Source organism: Equus przewalskii, chromosome 16 (assembly GCF_037783145.1).
Source record: "Equus przewalskii isolate Varuska chromosome 16, EquPr2, whole genome shotgun sequence".
In the NCBI taxonomy this organism is placed as follows: Eukaryota; Metazoa; Chordata; class Mammalia; order Perissodactyla; family Equidae; genus Equus; species Equus przewalskii.
Genome location: NC_091846.1, coordinates 23,399,989 through 23,423,530, shown reverse-complemented (window position 1 = coordinate 23,423,530; position 23,542 = coordinate 23,399,989). Strand labels below are relative to the sequence as shown.

General features: G+C 36.1%; 1 long non-coding RNA gene across 1 annotated transcript; it reads right to left on the bottom strand.

Annotated features, from left to right (window-relative positions):
* Positions 1-461: 461 nt before the first annotated feature.
* Positions 462-9,325, bottom strand: LOC139076343 (uncharacterized). Its single transcript, XR_011527846.1, has 3 exons — positions 9,188-9,325; positions 2,744-2,854; positions 462-641 (listed from the first exon to the last, which is right to left on the bottom strand). It is a non-coding gene; the product is annotated as an uncharacterized lncRNA (long non-coding RNA).
* Positions 9,326-23,542: the final 14,217 nt, after the last annotated feature.

Here is a 23,542-nt window from a genome sequence, read left to right as displayed (position 1 = left end):
GCTATGATGGAAAACCATAGACTGCGTGTCTTCAACGGGAGAAACTTGTTTCTCACAGTTCTGGGAGCTGGGAAGTTTAAGATCAGGCAGACCTAGCCTCATCTCCATGTCCCACTACCAACTGTTACTTTTCTAAGTTTGCTTCTTTATCCCTATGTGTGTGTGAGAATCAAACCAGATAAGATATGTAAAGCACTCAGGCATATTGTAATGCCAAATACATGTAAGTTTTTCCATATTCATCTTTATAGTCCCCACGCCATTTTCATATTATGAAAATTTAATCATAAACATATTTTTAAAAAGTTTTACGTCTGTTGAGACAAATGGCTAAATAAAAAGGCCAAAAAGACACGTTTCTGTAGCTCAAACAGTTCAAAACTTATTCTTATAATGATCATTTTTTCTTCAATCCCTCATACATTTCTCTTAAAATATAGAACAAAATATTTCTCCAAAAGTACTTTATTACATTCTCCTTTATTTTAGTTAGTAAAAGAAATCCCATTTTAGTTATACTGAAACTTGTTTTTTACCCTAGCAGCTTTAATCGCTTGCACTATGTTTAATGGCGAGGATGATGTGTATAAGGGAGCAGATGCCAACTTTCGGATGCCAAGAGAACTTGAAAGACCACATACCTGTTAGACAAGCATCAATTCATTAAGGACATCATATGAGACAATTTTACAAGACAATTAAGACAAAAATAATAATAATTTAATATCACCACCAAATACTTCAAAGAAGCGACTTTTTTAAAACAAATCTTTAATCATGTTGATAGCACATGTATTAAGTGAACATAGCAATAGCAATTAAGGCAGCCATGAATATCCTCACTGTTGGGAACTATATAGAAGTAGGAAAAACTAGTGTGCAAAAACAATCCTGTGTGCAGATTTCTAGAGCAACATTTTCCCACCATAATACATTAACATCAGCTTTATAAGGACTGCAAATTACTATAAAGGAGACACAGTATAAAATATTTTAGTTTTTAAGTATATTGATTTGAATAATTAACCAGCTTATAATAATAATAAGATATCTGCATATTACTTTATAAGTTACATCTACATATGACAACTCCTGCAATTCTCAAGAGAACTCAAACTGAGTAGGTTTGATTGTTATTCCCATTTTCCAACTAAGTTCGCTGAGATTCAGAAACACAAAGTTACTTGCCTAAAATAACAGACAGAATACAGAAAAGTCATATCTCACACTCAAGTCTCCTGTTGCAAACTTCTCTGTCATGTGTTTGACGGTGCAGTGCCATTGACTGGTGGATGTCCACACAGAGAAAACGTTCAACTGCAACATTAGAAAATTCCGTAATGCCTAACTTTTTAAAAATCTCCTCATAACTGCCTTCAGAATATGTGTCAGATTCCATGGCATTGGATAGGGGGCCATGGAAAGCATGTTTCCGCCATTTAGATGTAATTATGACGCCATTGTTCTGACTCTATCAGAGCTAATTGAGTTCCACAACTGCCCTTATCATTGTCATTGATGCAGAATATATCAACAATTCATGTCCTTCAGGGCAGTCCAGACTTATTTTTGTAAAACAATTCACAAGCTGAGCTAGGCAAGCCTAAAATCTTTGCCATTTTGAACATGTGTTTGAAAGAATTTTTTCTATTATTCGAAAGCATTGGTTATACAAGGAGTCTGTTACTACCCTTCCCCAATCCAGGTAGCGGGAAACTAGTCTGAAACTACCTTGATTAGTGATTGCTCCCCAAGTAGATGCACCAGCGGGCTGCCATTAGTAGAATTCAGCAGAATTCTAACGCCTTGTCAGTGAAATGATGAGTACAAAGCTCACCACTACCAAGATCTTAATTAAACAAGGGAATAAAGGAATCACATAGATTTACACACAAATTTACTTTCTGAAGTAAGGCACCTGAGGAGCTGATATGTAGGTATTTCAGACATACTTGACCTGTGATTTATATATCTCCCTCTGAAAGAAGTTTGGAAGAAAAATAGAAACAGCTCCTTCTTTGTTTTTCGTTTCTCTCTTTTGTTCTCCTTCCAAATATTTAATAGGAATCTGGTCTTAAGTTTGTAAAAAAGCAAAATGGTGGTCCCTACCAACTCTGGAGAAGATATCCACGAGGCATAGTTGCCCGTTTACCCAATGTCAGCAAAGGCTTTCAAGGACCCTTCCATGTGTTCTACATAGCGTTTTCGTTCCCTTCACCAAACTTTCACCACCATTTCCACCCTGCTGATTCTTTATGACTACTTAAATCATCTTTTTCCACAAGGCTTTTCGAGGTGCGCCATCAAAATTAAATCTCCTTAACTTATTATCTGATGTGCTTGTCTGTTTATTACAGTGTTAGATTTGTATGAATCTCCATCTACATCAACATCTAGATCTGCATCTTTCTCTCTAACTACATCTGCCTTTCCTGTTTCACTATTTCACTTGACTGTAAGTCTCTAAGATCTCTTCTACCTCCAATTGTGCCTGGCACATAGTATTTGTCAAGCTGGACTGAAAGTCATATAGGCTGGAATTGTGAATTTTCCCACTAATTGTCAAATGTGTTTGGCTCTGTAAACATAATGATTGATTACTAGACTTTCTGAATCGAGCTCAGGCTAGATATATTTCAGATTAAATCAGTAACATACTGCCAGATTTCACATCGTAAAGTGGTTTTGACTAAATTATCTTAAATATATAGAGTGTTTTGGAAGTAGACTGCTCCAAACTTACTTGCTTAGGGGGCCCAAATCTCCAGGTGGGATTTCAGAAGCCCATGGAATGAGTTTTTCCTTGTTCTCCTGCTTACTTTCTTTGTGAACACAAGAAAGTTACTCGGAATCCCTGAGCAAAACAGAAGCAATAACATAGTACTCATAGCCTAGCAACTTCTCAATATCATTACGTGTTAATATCTATAGAGTGCTTTCTGCTTGTGAGATGGAGAGGGGCTTTGTAAAAACAAGCTGTTACTGGCATCATTAAGGCAATACCTACTGGAGCAGGGTCACATAGGCCAACAATTGGCACTAGTTCTATAACTCTCTGAAGAGCTAAATTATCCATGACTAGAAATAATTTTAATAATGTGTGTTCAGGGCAACCTCAGTTAACCAACACGGATCTATAGCCCTCAAGCAACAGCTTTTCCCCAAACTGAGAAGGCCCACATCCTTCTCAAGCAACAATAACAATTAAAACAACAATTAACACTTACTTAGAGCTTATGACATACCAAGAACACATCTAAATGTTTTACATGCAATGACTCAATTAATTCTCACAGCAAGCCTGTGAAATAGACATATTTATTATTCCCATTAGTTAGATGAGAAAAATGACACGGGGATCTTAGGTAAATTGATGAAAGCAGCTTAGAAACTGCATACACAAGTTGTAGACATAGGCAATCTGATCCAAAGCCCAGGATTTTAACTATCATCTTTATCCAGTTAAAAGGGCAAAGGATGAGGGCTGTGGGAGGAAAGAAAGTCTGTTCCTCTTCACCTGTGGCATCGGCAAAATTTTTCACGTGATTCATGGTTTTGAGGTTGGACAGCACACAAGTTATGGAAGTGAAAGAAGTAGAGGCCACAGCTGTGGTCCTGGAAGGATATGAAGGTGGGAAGCAGACAGCATCTCCAGTCATCCCCTGTAAGGTGACCACATGCTTCCTAGACTTCAGCTAACGCTGCTAATGTAGCACTTAGTGCAATCACGGGATCAGCTCCATCCTAATCTCTGCCTCACCAAAAGTTTCAGCTCAGTCTATTATTAACTAGGAAAAGATACGACAGCAAAATGCATCCATGCGTTCACAAGTTATTCCAGACTGATCTCATTTACTTTTCAATAGAATTCCTAAACTAGTAGATAAAAATAAGTCATAAAGTTAGAATACCTGGAATTCAGCAAAGGTTTTAGATAAGAGACTCAAATGTAGGCTGATAATATCATAGGTAAATGGCTCTGGACCTTTTTGAAGGACCAGTGAGGGCTCATTAATGAAAAGCAAGGTCAGTTTAATGGAATGTATCTAGTTTCATGCTGCAGAAGCTTTTCCTGTCATCTTCGATGTTTCTCTCAGTAATTTGGATGAGAACACAAAAAGCAAGTGTATCTAACTTGCAGATTTCAGGAAGCTGGAGGATAACCTGACAGCTGAATGACAGAACCTGAAACCAAAGAGTTTAGCAGGCTGGGACGAAGTATTAAAATTAACAAGATCTAAACAGGGCTTGACTCTTTCTGTGTAGCTGTGGAAAGGAGGCCAAAATTGGCCAGTAGAAATTATTTAAAGACATATTTCAGTTTAATATGAAAAAAACGTTTACAGCAATTAGTAGTATTTAAAATATTTTAAAATAAATATCTGAAAAGGAAAGTTAAATAAAAGACCTAGCCTAGGAAGTATTATATTAGACATTTAGTTGACTGAATGGTTCTCTCTAATAGAGCACTGAATGGTATATAGTTTTATAAGGATGTTTCACATATTTTTGTATGTCCAAGTATGCCATCGGAAAAAGGGAGAACATTAGCATCTCTGTAGTTCAGTAAGATTCTTGAAAGAATCAACACAAATTAAAAAACAGCTTATAGCATTTTCAGAACTCATGAAGCCTAAACCAGGTACACAAACTACAGCAAATTTTCCACACAATAGCAGCACTGCCTGCATAAAACTATCCAATCATGCTCCTCTATATATACAGGTAAAGCACTGAATGAAGAGAGCATCCAGGAAAGTGCAGAGGTCAAAAGGACCTCAGTTTTCCTCTGTTTGAACTTCACTTAATGTGCTATTCCTTCTACTGCATATGAGACTCCCCATAAATTTGGGGGCTATTTTTAAATCAGTTTATACCACTAGAAAAAAGGCAGGAAAAGATAGAACATTTTAGTAATAAAATTTAGCTTTTTTTGAGTCCAATTTATCACTGCCAACAGATTTTTTTCTGTTCATTTTTATTTTAGCTGATGTAACTTCTCAAGAGATTTTGTTGTCTTAGTTTTGCTTTAATTTAAAAGCTGTTGGTTTTTTCATTTCTCTGTTAGTCAAATCCTACTAATATCTTTCTTTTTGTTATTGTGGTAACATTGGTTTATAACGTTCTATAAATTTCAGGTGTACAACATTATATTTCAATTTCTGTGGATTACATCATGTTTGCCACCCAAAGACTAATTACAATTCATCACCACACACATGTACCTAACAACCACTTTCGCCCTCCTCCCTCTCTGCTCTGGTAACCACCAATCCACTCTCTGCCTCTATGTGATTGTTTGTTGTTTTATCTTCTACTTAGGATGAGATCACACAGTATTTAACTTTCTCCTTCAGACTTATTTCACTCAGCATAATACCCTCAAGGTCCATGCATGTTGTCACAAATGGCTGGGTTTCATCATTTCTTATGGCTGAGTAGTATTCCCTTGTGTATACATACCACATCTTCTTTATCCATTCGTCCCTTGATGGACACCTAGGTTGCTACCAAGACTTGGCTATTGTAAATAATGCTGAAAGGAACACAGGGGTGCATGTATATTTATGCATTCATCTCTTCATGTTCTTTGGATAAATACTCAACAGTGGAATAGCTGGATCGTATGGTAATTCTATTCTTAATTTTTTGAGGATTCTCCCTACTGTTTTCCAGAATGGCTGCACCAGTTTGCACTCCCACAAGCAGTGTATGAGAGTTCCCTTCTCTCTGCATCCTCTCTAACACTTGTGTTTCCTGTCTTGTTAATTATAGCCATTCTGACAGGAGTAAGGTGATATCTCATTGTAGCTTTGATTTGCATTTCCCAGATAGTTAAAGATGTTGAACATCTTTTCATGTGTCTGTTGGCCATCTGTACATCTTCTTTGAAGAAACATCTGTTCAGATCTTTTGCCCATTTTTTTAATTGGGTTGTTACTTTTTTGTTGTTGAGATTTATGATTTCTTTATATATTTTGGATATTAACCCCGTATGAGATATTTGGTTTGCAAATATCATCTCCCAATTGTTAGACTGTCTTTTCGTTTTGTTGATGGTTTCCTTTGCTGTGCAGAAGATTTTTAGTTTGATGTAGTCCCATTAGTTTATTTTTTCTATTGTTTCCCTTACCCACTCAGACATGGCACTTGAAAATATGCTGCTAAGACAGATGTCGAAGAGCATGCTGCCTATGTTTTCTTCTAGAAGTTTCATACTTTCAGGTCTCACATTGAAATCTTTAATCCATTTTGAGTTAATTTTTGTGTATAGTCTAAGAAAACGGTCTACTTTCATTCTTTTCATGTGGCTGTCAAGTTTTCCCAACACCATTTATTGAAGAGACTCTCCTTTCTCCATTATATGTTCTTGGCAACCTTGTCAAAAATTAGCTGTCCATAGACATGTGGGTTTATTTCTGGGCTCTCGGTTCTGTTCCGTTGATCTGTGTGTCTGCTTTTGTGCCAGTACCATGCTGCTTTAATTACTATAGCTTTGTAGTATATTTTGAAACCAGGGAGTGTGATACCTCCAGTTTTTCCTTTTTCTCAAGGTTCCTTTGGCTATTTGGGGTTTTTTGTTTTTCCATATAAATTTTAGGATTCTTTGTCCTATTTCTGTGAAAAATGTTATTGGGTCTTTGATAGGGACTGCATTGAATCTGTAGATTGCTTTAGGAAGCATGAACATTTTAACTATGTTAATTCTTCCAATCCAAGAGCACAGAACATCTTTCCATTTCTTTGTGTCTTCTTCAATTTATTCCAACAATGTTTTATAGTTTTCAGTGTACAGATCTTTCAGCTGTTTGGTTAAATTTTATTCTTTTTGTTGCAATTGTAAATGGGATTGTATTTTTAATTTCTCTTTCTGCTACTTCGTTCCTAGTGTATAGAAATGCAACAGATTTTTGTATGTTGATTTCGTATCGTGTAAATTTATCATTTTCATTTATTATTTCTAAAAGGTTTTGGTGGGTTCTTTAGGCTTTATATATATAAAATCATGTCATCTGCAAATAATGACAGTTTCACTACTTCCTTTACAATTTGGATCCCTTTTATTTCTTTTGCTTGCCTGATTGGTCTGGCTAGCACTTCCAATAGTATGCTAAATAAGAGTGGTGAATGTGGGCATCCTTGTCTGGTTCCTGTTCTTAGAGGATTAGCTTTCAGTTTTTCCCAACTGAGAATGATATTAGCTGTAGATATGTCAAATACAGCCTTTATTATGTTGAGGTACTTTCCTTCTATACTCATTTTATTCAGAGTTTTTACCATAAGTGGATGCTATCTCTTGTCAAATGCTTTCTCTGGATCTATTGAGATGATCATGTGATTTTTATTCTTCATTTTGTTAATGTAGTGTATCATGTTGATTGATTTGTGGATGTTGGACCATCCCTGCATCCCTGGAATAAATCCCACTTGATCACAGTGTCTGATCTTTTTAATGTATTGTTGTATTCAATTTGCCAGTATTTTGTTGAGGATTTTTGCATTGATGCTCATCAGTGATATTGGCCTGTAATTTTCTTCTTTTGTGTTGTCCTTGTCTCGTTTTGGTATCAGGGTAATGTTGGCTTCATAGAATGAGTTAGGAAGATTCCTCTCCTCTTCAATTTTTGGAAGAGTTTGAGAAGAGTACAAATTAAGTCTTCTTTGAATGTTTGGTAGAATTCACTGGGAAGCTTTCTGGGCCTGGACTTTTATTTTTGAGGATGTTTTTGATTACTGTTTCAATCTTACTAGTGATTGGTCTATTCAAATTCCTCTTGATTCAGTTTTGGAAGGTTGTATGATTCTAAGAATTTATTCATTTCTTCCAGATTATCCAATTTGTTGGCATATAGCTTTTCATAGGGTTCTCTTATAATCTTTTCTATTTCTGAGGTGTCCATAGTAATTTCTCCTCTTTCATTTATGATTTTATTTATTTGAGCCTTCTCTTTCTTTTTCTTGATGAGTCTAGTTAAAGGTTTGTCAATTTTGTTTATCTTTACAAAGAAGGAGGTCTTGAGTTCATTGATTTTTTTCTATTGTTTTTTAGTCTCTATTTCATTTACTTCTGCTCTGATTTTTATAATTTCCTTCCTTCTACTGATTTGGAGCTTTCTTTTTTCTTTTTCTAGTTCCTTTAGGTGTACTGTTAGATTGCTTACTTGAGTTTTTTTGTTTGTTTGTTGAGGTAGGCCCGTATTGCTGCAAACTTCCCTCTTAGAACCACTTTTGCTGTATCCCATGTCATATTTTGGCATGTCATATTTTCATTGTCATTTGTCTCCAGGTATTTTTTTATTTCTCCTTTCATTTCTGCATTGACCCAATCATTGTTCAGTAGCATTTTGTTTAATCTCCACATATTTGTGGCTTTTCTGATTTTCATCCTGTAGTTGATTTCTAGTTTTATTTCTTTGTGGTCAGAAAAAGTGCTTGGTATTATTTCAATCTTCTTAAATTTATTGAGAATTTTTCTGTGGTTTTGTTCTGTTCCCTTGCTTGGAATGTATTCCTTTGCCTCCTCATTTTGCCTTTTTCTCTGTACTTATATCTATGTATTAGGTGGGTCAGCTACATCTTCTGATCTTGGAGAAGTGGCCTTATGTGAGAGACGCCTTCTGAGTACCAGTAGTGTGCTTCCCTCTCATTTGGAACTCTCACTAGTTCCAAATGTTCCAGGAGTGACCTCTGTATGGGTTACATGTGTCCTTCTGTTGTGGTAGGGTTGTTCTTGCTGCAAGTGCCCAGAGAGGCAAGGTGTCCCCTTGGCCAGCTGGTTGTAATGCTCAGCTGCATGTGGCTGCTATGGACCCTTCAGTCACTTTATCAGGTGTGGAGAGCCCCAGTGTAGTTGGCTGCAAGGTCTAATAGCACATTCCTGTTGCAGTTTTTCTGTTAAGTGAGTAAGCAACCCACCATGGCTAGTTGCTAGGCTTAGGGGCTTACAATTGTGGAAGGCCTCCAGCCTGTGAGGCTCTTTTCAGCTCTCTCAGGATTGCAGCTGAGTGAGGCTGGCCTCAGGCATGGGAGCACCCGATTGTTTCAGGCTTTGGAAGGTGGGGCTGATCCCCTATGAGGCTGTTTGAGAAGCAAAAATCTTTTGCAGCTGACAAACCCCATAGCCACACACCATCAACACAGTCCTTCCCTGTGCACATACCCCACCCAATGAAGCAGACCCACTCACCCTGCTGCAGAGAATCTAGGCACCCAGCCTATGCAGGCCCACAAGTTCCCTGAAGGCTTGCTGTTGTGTGGGGCCAGTCCCTAGGGCAAGCTGCCTGCTCTGGATGAGCTGGATTAAATCAGTGCTGCAGTGGGTGGGGCAGACTCTGGGCTAACAGGCCAGGGGAAGGACTCCAATTGCGTCTGCCAGCGTTTGTGTCATCATGCTTGTATTAGGTCACAATAATGGCTGCCACAAATGTCTCAGTCCCTGGAGAGGTCTCACCTCTCACCAAGATACACCCAGAGCCTATCAAGTGAGTCTCTTTTCACCAAAGGACCATACACCTTTCTTTCTGGTGATTTTAGGTTGCTTTCCAAAATGGGTGAATTTGAGTGTGGGCCTTCTAAGATTGGCATATTTTCCCTTATATTCAATAGCTTTTCTGGGGAAATTCACTATTATAGTTAGTAGCCAGCCATGCCAGATTTTATGACACTTGTCTCAGTTGTGCTGTGTCCAAAGGATGCTTGTAATGGTGACACTCCCCTGCTCAGTTACCTCACTCCTCCAGAGAAGGCTGTGTACCTTAGGACTGCTCCCAGCCAGCTAGGAAGCTCCACAGCTTGCAAAGGTGGCTTTTATTCTCTCCAGGAAGGAATTTCTGTCTCTTCCACCTCAGTCAGGACAGCCCTTTGTTGTGGGGGTTCTTCTTATCCAGTTTTCAGTTCTCTCTCAGGGGTAATTGTTCCCAGAGTAGGGGTAAATTTGTTGTGTCCATAGTGAGTTCAGAGTCCACCTATGCCATCATCTTGACTAATTCACCTCAATATGTTTATTATGTGTGTTTTGGATAATTATATTGGCTTTAAGAGTTTAGAAAATATTATTATGTTTAAAATTACCTAAGAGTAGATTTTTGCTAGTATATTAGAACTGATTTTAAAAGAAATACTGAAAACATCTAGGTATATTGGAGCTATGGTTAATAATTACTATGAATTTTCAAAGATCCAAAAATTCTAAAACTACAGTGTATTCCAATGGGTAAAATAGAAAAAGTGATTTTAGAGTGCTCTATAATTGAATTTCCATAAAATAACTGGTATGACTCCTTCTACCATCAAATATGTGAGCATTCCAATTTAAAATGATGAAATGAATTAAGACTGTGCTCTAAACACATGAAATGATACATGCACAGACATATATGCACAGACACACACACACACAGAAAACCAAAAAGATGTATCTAGATTAAAAAAAAAAAAGATAAGCATCTCTGGTGGGGTCAAAATGTCTAAGAGGGAACAGGCTGAAATCAGGGGTTTGTTGACCCCAGGGTGCTGAAGCAGGCAATGTTATATGGGATTTTGGTCTTGCAGAGTAAAGGAAACTAAAATTGTCGCATATGAAATGGGGTTGGGGCATAGTGGAAGATGGGGAGAGTATTGAGAGTTGTACTCACTGTTTAAATCTGGGGGCTGAGTACCATCCATCTTCAACTTAAAGGGGCACTCATTCTTCATTATTACCCATAGTTATTATAAAATCTGATCAAAAGGAAACAGAGAGCCTTATAATCATGAAGGAGATTGTACTAGGTGCTTATGCAATTTATTCTGTGATATACCCAATATCATCTCATGCAGAAACTTCAAAGCTGAATTATAAGAGCTAGTGTTTGTTTGGGGGCCCAAAGGTACAGAGGGAGACAGTTACAAAATTGATACATGGAAATAGGAAGAACAAAGAAAAGAGGGAAGAGAGAGATTTAGGGTGAAGCTTGAATAGGAAAGAGAGAGAGTTGGAATAGGACAGGGAAGAAGATGGAGAAGGAGAAAGAAATGGAAGAAGAGAGAGAAATACATCTATATATATATATGTACACACATAGAGAAGTGAGAAGGAAATAGAATATTGTCTTCAGAGTGCTGAAGGGAAATAACAGTAAACATATAATATAAATAAATAAATATAAAGTATAAATAATATAAATATAATAATCAGTCAGTCATGAATGAGAGTAAAACTAAGATATGTAAAGACATAAATTCTAAAAGGGTTAGCCATTCGTAGATCCTCATTAAAATATCTAATGAAGTATATACAAGAGGAAGAATGAGAGATAATAAGAAACAATGACAAGCACTGAAAAGGGTTTAAAATATTGATAAATTTAATAAAATACAGTAAACATAATGTTTTCTGTGTGTGTGTCTTGAATTACAACATTGAAATTCTTAACGAGATCAATAGGGTTGCTTGATTAATAGATAAAGCAGGCTTATTGTGGCTGATGGGAGGAGGTTTCTTTTTTTTTTTTTTTTTAAAGATTGGCACCTGAGCAAACAACTTTTGCCAATCTTCTTTTTTTTCTGCCTTTTCTCCCCAAATTCCCCCAGTACATAGTTGTATATTCTAGTTGTAGGTCCTTCTAGTTGTGGCATGTGGAATGCCGCCTCAGCATGGCCTGATGAGCAGTGTCATGTCCCTGCCCAGGATCTGAACCAGCGAAACCTTGGGCCGCCGAAGCACAGAGTGTGAACTTAACCACTCGGCCACAGGGCTGGCCCCTAGGAGATTTCAAATACTATTCAGTTCACTAGAAATATTTATGATTGAAAATATCTGTTAAAATGGAAAAATAATCAAGACAATTGAGCTTGCAAATTACTGAAGAAAACATTATATGGCACTTTATCAATCCAAGACAGAGAAAAATAGAAAATATGAAAAATAATAATAATGATGTCAAAGACTAACTATTCTGACATGTTAAAATGGTAAGGAAGACTTTATTCAGCATTATTGCAACAAGTATCAAGACTATTGCAATAATGGAGAGAGACCAACCTCAACTCCTAATAAGGCAAAGACAGCTGGAGATTCATAGCCAACAAGCAGAGTGAGGGGGCCAGTGGATGGAAATTATTAAGAGGAGACATTAAGGGTATGGGGATTCTTGCTAAACTGACTTAGGATTGTTGCTGAATGCAGGCTAAGGGAATAAGTATCAAAGACGGAGGATGAAGAATTTGATTAGATATGGAGGATGACCAGATATCAAGGTTTGGGGGCTTCTTCTTAAACTGATTTAGCAGGATTCTTGCTACTGGACTAGGCAGGCTGAAGATAGAGCCCAAGGACAAGGCCTAGTCAAAAAGAGGGTTCAGAGGAGCCTGACTAAAGTTTGTCAAGAAGAGAGGCTTTATCAGTAATAATAATCACAGTAATAAAAGATGGTAAACAAAAAGCATAAAATAGATGATACAAATTAGACAAAATATTTTAATTGTCACAATACACATATGTATTAAATTCATCTATTAAACTATCTGTTATCTGATTACATTAAAATTTAGCTACGATGATGATTTTGAGAGTCATCTTAAATAAAACTATGCAGGAAGGCTGAAAATAAAAGGATGGCAAAACATATTCCTAGCAAATGGCAAAGTAAAGTAAAGATGGTAGAATAATGTTATCGAAGAAAGCAGAATTTAAAGCAGAAAAAAATTTTACTAATAAGTAAAATGAGGGACACAAAGAGAAACATCAAGAACTTACAAAATCTATGAATCTGAATTCATGTAACAGTGTTGCCATAAACTAGAAAATGGAATTGTATTTTTATAATTTTTGTTATGGAAAGGAGACTTCTATTAGTGTTCATGATGGAATAAGAGGGACAAAATCTACCTTCCTGCTTTACACAACTAAAAAACTGGATGAAATATATGAAATAATGATGTCCAACCATTGTACAATGAAAATCACAGGATAGTTATCCCTCAGAGATGGGAAATAAATGAGATGAGTCATGATTTCTTCAACTATGGACTGGGGAGAGTTTCCAAGCTGCAGCACAGGGATGGGAACTCAACAGTCTGGCGCTTTTGCAGAAATGAGGATAGCCAGTTTGGAGTTCAAGGAGATCTGGGTGGTTACAATTGGCGGGGGGTGGGCGGGGGGAGGTGGGTAAAATACTGGAGAGGATGAAGCTGCACAGAGAAAAAAATCCAGAAAGATAATCTTGAATCTAAATTAGCTGAATTCCAATCTGCGTATGTATGGAAGAAAGCTACATAAAACTGAGGAAAAAGCCAGTGACAGAAAATAGGCAGAATAATCCTGGAATTCAGATAGTGTTGGTAACAGTTTAAGGACCAACCAGCAGGAGTGAAAAACCCTCCTGGTACACAGGGCATCAAGCATACTCCTAAGAAGAGTATTGACTCAGTAATTCAACCATATTAGACCTAGACCAAACGTTGCTCTGGATGCATCCAAATAGAGCTTAAAAGTAAGTCTTGAAACAATCAAACTGATAACAAGTAACCTAACTGCATGCCAGAGCAACATCCAACAATATTTAACGGACTGTAACAAAATCTAGCCCATAACAATGTAAAATTCACAATTTCATTCAACATCTATCAAAAACTAGTAGGCATGAATTAAAGCAGGCAAATACCACCTATGACCAAGAGAGAAAGCAATAAGTAGAAATAGAACAGAAATGAAAGAGATGATATGACTAGCAGAAAAAATGGTCACAAATTTCCTGAGATTCTTTCTTTCTCTTAAAATCGAGCATAATGGCAAAAGAATAGAAATAGATCAGTGGAATGGAATAGAGAACTCAGAAATAGATCCAAGTATGTCTAACTTATTTCTTACAAAGGTGCAAAACAATTCATTAGAGGAAGGGTAGCCTTTTCAACAAGCGGAGCGGGAGCAATTGGATATCTTTAGGCCATAAAAAGAAAAAGAAAAGAAATTTTCCCTAAACCTCACACATTATACAAAAAATAATTGAAAATAGATCATGGACTTAAATATAAAACATAAATCTAAAAAACATAAAACTAAAAAAAATTTTAGGAAAAAATCATGGGAGAAATTCCTCCAGATACAGGGCTAGACAAAGAGTTCTTAGATTGACACCAAAAGCACAATCCATAAAATGACTATTGGTAAATTGGATTTCATCAAAATTAAAAATTTTGGCTCTAGAGAAACTCAATTAAGAGTATAAAAAGACAAGATACAGAGTAGGAGAAAATATTTGTAAAGTGCATATATCCAACAAAGAACTCGCATCTTGAATATATAAAGAACTTTCAAAACCAGTGGCAATATAAAGAACAATTAGAAAATAGGCAAAAGACATAAACAGACATTGCACGAAAGAGGACATATAGATAGCAAATAAGCACATGAAGATATGTTCAACATATTAATTAGGGAAATTGAAATCTCAACGAAGCATCACTACTCACCTATCTGAAGGGATAAAATAAAAAACAATGACAGCACAAAATGCTAATGAGGATGTGAAGAAACTGGACCACTCATATGTTGCTCATGGCAATGTAAAATGCTGAAGCCACTCTGGAAGATAGTGCGGCAAATTCTTAATAAACTATATATTGTTATTATTATACCACCAAGGGAAACATAAGGGAAAAATATATACATAACATGCAAACACAAAGCATAATAGATACCACACCCGACCTTGCAAGCCCCTGGCTGTGTCCTTAAAGTTCGTTCCACGTACCCTACTTTCCTCACCCTCATCTCAGCACTGGGGTACAATTGTCAAACTCATTAAATTTAATACTTAAGATGCATAGATTTTATTTTATGTAAATAACACCTTAATGGACCTTGAGGGTATTATGCTGAGTGAAATAAGTCAGAGACAGAAAGTCAAATACCATGTGATCTCACTCATAAGTAGAAGATAAAAACGACGACAAACAAACATGTAGCATTGGAGATTGGGCTGGTGGTTACCGTAGGTGAAGGAGGGAGGCGGGAGGGCTAAGGGGTGATTAAGCTCACATGTGAGGGGATGCACTATAATTAGTTTTCAGGTGGTGAACACGGTGTAATCTACACAGAATTCGAAATGTATTATGATGTATATCCGAAAATAAACAAGTAAATGAAAAAAAAACAGAGAATTTAAAAGAATGGCAATGATAGCTCAAAATGGAGGAATTTAATAAAGAAAAAGGCAGAAATGAATGACTAGAAAACTGTTGTAAAACTAACAAATAATTTCAAAGATTGTTTTTTGTTTTCTTTTGTAAAGCAATAAACAAACCATTAGCTAACCTATCAATAAAAAAAGGGAAATCCTTATAAATAAAAATAAAATCTATATACATTTAAAAATAAAATTAATATAACATTTAAAAATTATAAAATAACCACCCATACAGAGAAAAAATTTCAGAATCATAGTGACTACTTTGTTTAATCCTAAGTAATTAAGTTGAAACATCTGAATAAAATGGATATTACATTATAATGTATGTCTTATATTAATAGTTTTCCAAATTTTGAAATGTCTTTTCTAAATCTCATTTAAATGTATATATCATTATTATATAAATATGTTGTTTGAATCTGTTTGTTAGGTATTTAGGATTTTCCCGCATTATTCAGAAGTAAGAGTGATCCACAGTATTTTTTTCACTGTATTCTTTGTAGAATTTTTGGTGTCATGTAATGCTGACTTTGTAGAAAGGATTTGGAAGGCTTTCCTGCTTTTCTATGCTATGAAATATTTGAATGTAATTGGAATTACAGATTACAGGATTAGTTGAGCTCATCTGTGAAATTCTTTTTTATGGAGGGGGCTGTGTAGTCCGGTGACAGCTTTATTTTGTTTATGGTAATTGATCTGTTTCGACTGTCCGTCTCTTTGGGTGCTCATTTTGGTACAATCTATTTTCTTGGAATATTATCCTAGATGAAAGAGGAGAAAGATATAAGGAGACTGGCACGTTGGTTACATCACACAGCCATGCCACAATTGTTTTTAAAGCCTTGTATTTCCACTTACTGTAACTGAACTCAATCCTACCTAAAACCATAGGTGATAAATTAATGTTTGTCAAATGTAAGAATGAATTAACAAATGAAATACACACAAATTAAGTATATCATGGATAAGTGAAACATTGAGAGATGAAATACAGCTAAGATTTTAATTTTGGCTACATGGAGAATTTTTACTTCCTGATGTGGTTCCTATATAAATGCATACTTGATTAATGTAACACTTGAAGTAGGAATATACTCACCAAATTCAGTACTACATTTTGATTTTTCTAACACTAGGTAAGACATAATCTGGTCTTTAATAATAGTCAATCATAAGGTTTGTCATTTTTCTCATGGGTAACAGGAGAGAAGTTTGTGTGTGATGAAAAAAATAATCTCCTATGTGATCTGAATGACTTCTTCCAGTTCTCTGATCTTTGATGTTTTACATCCTATGGTCCGACAGTCATGTTCGTTATCAGTGTTGGTTAATGTGTCAGGATCTCGTAATTAATTACTCTATTTCTTTAATTCATTTATTTATCTATTCCTTCAACAAATAATGATTGTGTTTCCAGCAAAAAATAATAAAAGGTGCTGTTCTAGACATCAAAGATAGCAGGTGGAACAAGAAGCTGCCTGGGGGAAGTGATGCGATTTTACTCAAAGGTTGCTTAAGAGCCAGGTCTTCATCACATTACTTCTCAGGAGATTTTACTCTATCCTTTTACGTCTTGCGAAAGGCCAGCTCCCTCCATGACTACTTAAACATGGCTTTAGGTGACTGTATTGACCCGCAGCTCTCACTCTAGTCACGGTGCTAGGAGGTGAGCACAATACATTTCCACATGATTATAGAAGCCAAGAGAAAGTTGAGGATGTTATATACACAGTAGAATTGCCTATGGGTTCTGGGGTGATGCTAGGCAAACCCACAGCTATAATCTTGGAAAAGATATTCATTCCCCTTAATCAAGAGGGTGATGCCAAAAGCACAATAGATTAGGATTTGGGCTGAATGGAGAATTCTGACTTCCAAATGCAATTACTGTTTCAGGGATTGCTATCTCCTTTTTCCCAGTATTAATTAAAGTTCTTTTTTAGATAACTGAGGTAAGAATGACTGCTCTATAGTTTAATTCTTTCCAGTGTTTCTAGAAAAGGAAGCTAAGCCAACAATGACCATCTTCCTGAAAACAAATTAATAAATTTTCTGAAAGACTGTTATTCATGCTATAGGCTATTTTCTGTGAAGTAGCTTAAATTTGTAGTTATTATTTTCAATCTCCAGATACAGAAAAAGTAATTTAAAAATCAAATTAACTGATATAGTGTTCATCATTTCTTAGCATCCCACCCGCCTACCTACCTCCAAATTGTCAAATGGAAACTCATTGTGTAGCGTATATTCTGTGCTAATATAAGGGATCTATGGGACTGGTTTTGGTTTCCATCAAAGCACATGTGTAGGAATCAGAGGTCACTTGCAAACTCGCAAAATATGGAGGGAAGGACTTCTTGTTCTGCATTCTAGAGTTGGGAAGATATATCCCCTATAGAGGATTTTCTAAAGCCTCTTGCTCACGAAGTTTAAAATTCTCTAAGGCTATGATATATAAGCCTCAAAATTGGAACCTCTAGTGCAAGAGTGTTTCTTTCTCCAGCAACAGTCTAATAAAAGCAGAGAGAGTGGTACTGGGAGCTAGGGTTCACTTTCCCCAATATTTCCAGCTTGAAATTGGTTCTTTCACTATGTACTTGACTGAAATGCCCCTCCCCAGTAAATCAAAAGATGAATGTATTTCCCAAATACTCTATTTTATAAATATATATACCTGCACACATATATACATGTATATTCTAGAATTCTGTTAATTTGAGACAAGTTTATATTCTTTTTATATGAAGACATTGATACGGTTCTTCCTAATCTCTCTACATTGCTGTACAATATAAATATTTGCTTACCTGATTACATTGCTTTGTTGGCAAAATGGGAATGTTGCTCTCTATTTAACTTGTAAGAGGAAAGTGCACAGTGAATGTACTTTGATATGGATTTGAAAGTTCCAGTTCTCTGTGTTACCTCTTTCTTCATCATTACTATAGCCCCTCGAAAGAAACCAGAAGCACAGTCAGAACCCCTCCTGTGTGAGAACTACCTCCCCTCATACACACTGGCGCTTTAGTATCTACTACTTGGATTCCCTTCGTCATTTATTCACTTGGGGAATATTTTCAAATCCAAACTAACATTATTGATTTTCCATGTATATTTACTCTTAAATCATGAAAGATTAGACAGACAAGTGCAAAGAACAGTGCAACAAATGCCTATATTCATTATTTAGCCCCATTGATACCCCAACACGTTACTTGCTTCAATGATCTGCTGCGGATCATTCTTTTAAGAAAAAATCACAGACAGAAGTGAGGCCCCTTGCACCACCTTTCCTTTTCCTTTTCTGCTGTATCTCACCACAGAAATAACCATACAAGCACATAATTTGATACTGATCATTCTAATTCATATTGTTATAGTTGTACTCCCTATCTAGAATTCTTTTTTTTAAAGATTGGCACCTGAGCTAACAACTGTTGCCAATGTTTTCTTTTTTCCTTTCTGCTTTTTCTCCCCAAATCCCCCCAGCACATAGTTGTATATTTTAGTTGTGGGTCCTTCTAGTTGTGGAACGTGGGACGCAGCCTCAACATGGCCTGATGAGCTGTGCCACGTCCGCGCCCAGGATCTGAACCAGCAAAACACTGGGCCGGCGTAACTTAGCACGAGAACTTAACCACTTGGCCACGGGGCCGGCCCCTAGAATTCTTTTGCAGGTATATTCCTTTATATAGACATTCAAATGCAATATGAACTCATACAATATTTTTTAGCTCAATACCATGTTTTTGAGATTTAGTCATATTTATATGGGTACCAATGTTTATTTATTTTCACTGCTATAGGGTATTCCACCTTCTGCACTTATTATAATTTTTTCATCCTTTCTCCTCTCAATGGATACACAGGTTGTTTCCATATTTTTATTATCACTAAAAATACTGCTGCCGATATTCTTGTATTTGTCTCTCTGGGCATGTGCACCTGAGTTTTTCTAGGATGTACTTCTAGGGGCAGAATTGCTGAGTTACAAAATATGAGCATCTTCATCTATAACAGATTTTGCCAAATTGCTCTTCAAAATGGTTGTATCTATTTTCTACTAGAAAGATGTGATAGTTTTTATTTCTCCACATTCTCTCCAGCATTTATTGAGGTCAGACTACATTTTTCCCCATTTGATTTGTGTGAACTATCTCATTGTGGGTTTCGTTTGCATTTCTCTGATTGCTAGTGAGTTTAAGTCTTCTCATATCTGTATTGGCCATACAGGATTCCTCCTCTATGAAGTTGCCTGATTATCTGAATTTCAAGGTCACTATGTTGTACAACTTCAGGGAGAACATGTAATATTCGTATTTGGAGGGGTTATGGCTGATAAATAGTGTCAGCCACAGAATGTCCTTCTAAATGCCCTTGACATGTAGGTTTTGGAGATTTAGGGACTCTCTGCCTCATACTATTAACTAATCATGTAGCCTTAATATATTATCTCAAATAAAACGGGAACACTAATTAGGCTTCTCCTTGATAATGGGAACATATGAGATACTATCTGGAGTACTTCAGAAGGTATAAAGTGCTGTATAAATGTACCAATTTTTAATTATTGTCTCTAATGTGGGAAGCAGTGATAATACAAAAGCAATTAATAATTGGTTTGCAATACATTTCATGAGTATCTTTGTTGGACAGGAATAGTCCCCACCATTAATGGTCTGTTCTTCCTGGGTGTTCACCAATGAGTGACAGAAGAAGAGAACTGGATTCTGATCTTGATGATTTTGAAGGCAGTTCATTAACGTGATTTGCTACAGATCCAGCCAACGTATCCAAGAGTTGACTGTGTAAACAGTGCTTCCAAAATAGGAAGCCCATTTAACGGTAAAGCTTTATATTCACTTAGAGCTCTTTGGAATACTCTCTTAATTCACTGAAGTATCTGGGAAATTAACTGGTATTGTGCCATTGTCTCCTTTTTGTTTGTTTGTTTCTTCCACATAAGGTATTAAGAATTTCAATGACTGCTCTTTTAAAAAGAGTTTAACTTAAGCACTTACAGGCAGAAGATGTTCTTAAATCTGCTTTTTTCTCCTGCAAGATCCTCTTGAGATATGTGCATGTGATATGTTTACCTTATATATATATTTTGTATATATAAAAGATGTACGATATAAAGATGATATATAATAAAATATATATGAGATATATAAAAAAGTAATATCTTTATATATTATTTAAAAATATTTTTAAGGCATTCTTTGTTAGTATCTAAAAAATTTGGATTAATATGATAAACCTCATTTTTGGCAGGACTGTAGGTAAACATTTAGAAATTGTTCTTCTGGAGAGCAATATGGCAATATTTATTTAATAAATGTTAAGCAGCAACTCTAGACTCCTTGCTAGATGATGAGGATATTAAGGTGACTAATGCATGGTTTCTGCTTTTAAGGAACTCAAAGTCTTCTAGGGAAAGAACACACACGGACAGATGTGATGATGAAGTAGACAGCAGACAGCACCTCTGCCGAGGCCCTACCTAGGCAACCCGCCCTTCCAGTAATAAACCCCACCTCCTGGAATCCCAGGTGGTAATCTAGGACTCAGGCTGGATTTATCTGAGTCCTTCTCTAAGATTTTCTAAACCTGATGTAGTTTAGAGTAGCTTCTTTTCTTTCTGGATTAGGTGATAGAATGTGAGTTCAGAGCTGAGTATAGTCACGCCCCTGACAACATGGAGTAAAGCTGGTTTGAGACAATGGCTGTCTCAAAGCAAAGCAGAAAAAAGGTAAAGAAAGAGGGTCCTGACAAACAGTTTCTGGATCTAGGCATCTAATCTCCTTCCGTGGTTTGGTTACTAGAACCAATTAATTTGCTTGGTCAAGACTTGGTTTCTGTTAGTAGCAATCTGATTAATAAACATCATTGTTATTCTGATGGATGTGTGAACTAAGACTGTTCCTATCAAAAGACACAATAATTTCACTTTTAGAAATACATTGACCCTCATTATTCACAGATTCTGTACTCATGAATCCACCAACTCACTAAAATTTATTTGTAACCCAAAATTAATACTAGAAGCACTTTCCTGGTCATTCATACACACATAAAGAGGGGTGAAAATTTTGAATCTCCTGTACTGTAAACAAGTTTTCTTTTTATGGTCTATTTAGTACCACTTTCTTTTTTCATTTTTGTGTTTTTTTGTTTGTGATTTTTCTGTTTCAAATGGCCCCCAAGCATTGTGCTGCCTAGTGTTCCTATGTGTGGGAAGGCTGTGATATACCTTACAGAGAAACTTGTAGTAGACAAGCTTTGTCCAGGCACGAGTTAAGGTGCTGTTGGTCATGAGCTCAATGTTATTGAATCAACAATATATACTACATAAGATATCTTTAAACAGAAACATACATGAAACAAGGTTGTCTGCCGATCAGTTGACAAAAATATGACTACAGGTTTGCAGAAACCTAACCCTGTAATTCTGCAAGAACGATGCTCAGTATTCACTAATTCAGTATTCATAGCAACTGCATAGAACATTAACTGTCGTGAATGGCTATATACGTTAAGGAAATAGTCACCACCACTTAAAAAATTAATCACATTTACTGAGATGTTCATAGAAGCACTATTTATATTAATGAACAGCTGGAGAAAAGCCAAATGTTCAACAAATTCAAAGTAGTTGTACTATATAGCTATTGTAAATTACAATTCCATGGCTATGTCCTTACATAAAGACACATTTATAAAATTAATATTTGGAATTGTTAGGATAGAGTTCTCTGGCCCTAAGCAACTTGAAAGAAGGGGATTTGTCTTACTTATATAAGTAAGTAAGCTTGTACATATTAACTAGCTTGGCATGCAGTAGATGTGGCAGATAATCATACCCAATATTCACTACTATGGGACCCACGTGGCATAGTTCTGGCCAATGAAGTCTAAATGGAAGTCTCTTGGGTAAAGATTCATGGAAAGCTATCTTTTAAAGGGGAAGACTCAGTAGAACTCACATTTTGCCCATTTTCCTTTCCATTTCTTCCAGCTTGGAACTTAGATAGTGCCTATTGGTGCAGGAGCCATCTTTTAGCATAAGTATGAAAGACACAAAGTCTGCCATGTTGCCTAACTCCAGGAGAGAACAAACTATTAATGGTGGATACTATTCCTGTCCAACAAAGATAATCATGAAATATATTATAAACCAATTATTAATTGCTTTTGTATTATCACTGCTTCCCATATTAGAGACAATAGTTAAAAATTAGTACATTTATACAGCAATTTATACCTTCTGAAGTACTCCAGATAGTATCTCATTTGTTCCCATTATCAAGGAGAAGCCTAGATATTGTTCCTGGTTTTATTTGAGGTAACATCTTAAGGCTACATGGTTAGTTAATGGCATGAGGCAGAGGCCCCCAAAACCTCCCAAAATGCACATTTCAAGGGCATTTAAAGGACATTCTGTAGTCAAAACTATTTATCAGCCTCAAGCAGCTAAGTGTTCTTACATTCCTTGACACTGTTTTGACTGACATTCTGTAAGTCATTGTTTTGACAGCCAATCCCATGGTCTTCATTTAAAAAGAAAAGCAATGTCTAGGAACTTTTCACTTGAAATATCGTTAGTACAGTCATTGTGTGACAGAGGGGAAAGGTCACAAGATTTGAATTAGAGGACTTGGGTTCTTGCTCATGCTTAGGGTTATCAGCTGTGTGAACTTGACCAAGTTGCTCAATGTTCCTGGACCTCATTTTCTTTTATATATAAATGGGGAATATCTATTTAAAATGGTTCTTATGAAAATTAAATGAGATAATGTATGTGAAAGATGCTGAAAATTGTAAATCGTTGCTTATAATTATATGACACAACTGCATTTGTTTACCTGACTGAATCGTCTTCTGGGCAAAATGCTCTATGAGGGCTGAGTCTGTGTCTCTGTTATTTAAGCCCTCGCATTCAGATAGATCATAATAACTTCTGTGCATATACATAAATAGTAAATGCTTAATAAATGCCTATTAAAATGATTGTGTAAAAGGAAGTTATCTAGAGACACGAAAAACTATATTTTTTCAATATTTTCAATTTAATCCCTGAGAAGATTGTGAAAAAGCTTTCAAGGAAAAGAAGTTAAAATTTATTTTACAAACATTATGTTCCAAGCTCTGTTCTAGATTCTTGCAGATTTTTCTCAGGTAATCATCTGAATATCCCCAACAAATAAAAATTATTACCAAGACATTTATAGGCAAAGAAATGAAGGCCTTGAGAGTTAATGAATTTGCTAATCTCACTCAGCTGGTACAGGGTTCAAATCCAGATCTTACTGTCTTCAAAGCTTGTTCTTTATATTCTACTGTCTTTTCCGAAACACACTTAATTGCCTTGG